This window comes from Etheostoma spectabile, chromosome 23 (genome assembly GCF_008692095.1).
Source record: "Etheostoma spectabile isolate EspeVRDwgs_2016 chromosome 23, UIUC_Espe_1.0, whole genome shotgun sequence".
NCBI lineage: Eukaryota > Metazoa > Chordata > Actinopteri > Perciformes > Percidae > Etheostoma > Etheostoma spectabile.
This window is the reverse complement of record NC_045755.1, coordinates 10359380-10361611: the sequence shown is the minus strand read 5'-3', so window position 1 is coordinate 10361611 and position 2232 is coordinate 10359380.

Below are 2232 nucleotides of genomic sequence, written 5' to 3'. Positions count from 1 at the left end.
ACCGGTGATAGTAACCACCCCCCTAGGCAGGAACGCCTCACAGCCAGCCGAGAGACACGCACACAGAGAGAAGTAGGCCAAAGGTTGGGGGAGGACAGCAGACCACAACAGTACCCCCCCCTCAACGGGCGCCCCCACGCGCCCCACCGGCCTATCGGATGCCCCGATGAAAGTCAGTGGCCAGTTGTGGGTCCAGGATAACCTACGGGGGATCAAGACCGCTCTTCCGGTCCATAGCCCTCCCAGTCCCCCATACTGCAGCCCCTACCACGCCGTCGGGAGTCCAGGAGCCGACCGACAGTGTTGGCCGGGTGTCGTCACCCAGGCGTACCGCGGAGGCGGATCCACCGGAGGGCAGAGGGGACTGGTGGACACCGGCTTCAGTTGCGAAACGTGAACGGGGTGGACCCGCATGGTGGCCGGCAGCTTCAGCCGACACCACAGGTTCACCACCGCCTCAATCTCAAAAGGACCCAGAACCGGGGGAGAGTTTCCCGCTCTCGGCGTGCAAGGAATGTTCCTGGAAGACCCATACCTGTTGGCCAGGCTGAACGGGACTGGGGACCCTATTCCTGTCCGCCCCTCTGTTATTCCGGTCAGCGGTCCGAAGAAGGGACTCCCGGGCCTCCGTCCACACCCGGTGGCAGCGCGATGTTGGCCTGGACAGACAGACGGTCCTTCTCCTGTGCCAAACAGGGGGGTTGGTACCCCTGGGCCACCTCGAAGGGGAGAGCCCCGTGGCGGTGGTAACCAAGGCCCGTGCGCTACTCTATCCAGGGCAGTGTCACGCCCAGTGGCGGGATTCCCGGCCCCCACACAGCGGAGGGACGCCTCCAGATCCTGGTTGGCCCTCTCCGTCTGGCGTTCAACTGCAGATGGTAACCTGAGGACAGACTGACAGAAGCACCCACGCAGTACAAAACTCCTTCCACACACGTGATATGAACTGTGGATCTCTATCGGAAACGATGTCCACAGGTATTCCATGGAGACGGAAAACATGTTGGACTAGGAGGTCAGCCGTCTCACCGGCCGTGGGTAATTTAGGTAACGCTATATAGTGGACAGATTTAGAGAACCTATCCACCACAGTCAATATAGTGTCATTACCTTTGGACATGGGCAAGCCGGTGACGAAGTCCAGCGCCACGTGGGACCAAGGGCGGCTGGGGACAGGCAGCGGCAGTAGCAGACCAGCGGGTTGTCGATGTGAGGCCTTACCCCGCGCACAGACGGAGCAGGCCGCCACGTAGGCACGAACATCGGCTTCCATCGCTGGCCACCAGAAGTGCCGTTTCACCAGCGTCGACGTCCGGTGCCTCCCAGGATGACAGGAGAAGCGGGCGGTATGGACCCACTGAAGCACTTGGGACCGCACAGGTGCAGGCACGTAGAGCCGGTCAGCTGGACCATCACCAGGTCCAGGATCCAGGGCCTGGGCAGCTGTAACTTGCACCTCGATCTCCCATCGCACAGCGCGCGACGGACAGTGGCAGCACCCGTCTCGGGCTCGGCACAATCCTCCGGTTTTCGAATTGCCGAGACAGTGCATCCGGCTTCACATTCCGCGACCCCGGACGGTAGGTGGAGTAAGTTGAACCTACTGAAAAACAGCGCCCACCTGGCCTGCCGGGATGACAGCCTCTTGTAGACTGGATGTAAGCCAGGTTCTTGTGATCTGTCCAAGACCACAAACGGCTGCTCAGCCCCCTCCAAACAATGGCGCCACTCCTCCAGCGCCACTTTGACCGCAAGCAGCTCCCGGTTGCCAACATCATAGTTCCTTTCGGCCGGAGACAATTTCTTGGAGAGGAACGCACAAGGGTGGAGCTCCTGGTCGGGGAGAGCGTTGAGACAGGACACACCCACCCCCGACGCAGAAGCATCCACCTCCACCACGAATTGGAGCGAGTGATCGGGTGCTTCAGCACAGAGGGGAGGCGAAGAGACTTCGTCGCTCCATAGCCGACCACGACCGGAGACCAGAGAAACGGGACCTTAGGGACGTGAGCCTAGTAAGGGGAGCCACCACCTGACTAAAATTGGCAATGAACCGGCGATAAAAATTGGCGAAGCCCAGAAACCGTTGCAACTGTTTACGGGTGGTGTCATCATCCGCTCAGCTGTCACCCATCATCTCATCAACTCCTGCCATTCATAAGCCCGTCTAACCGCCTCGTCGGCGCCAGATTGTTACTACTCTTTCGTGGTAACTTGGCTCTCAGTTTTTGT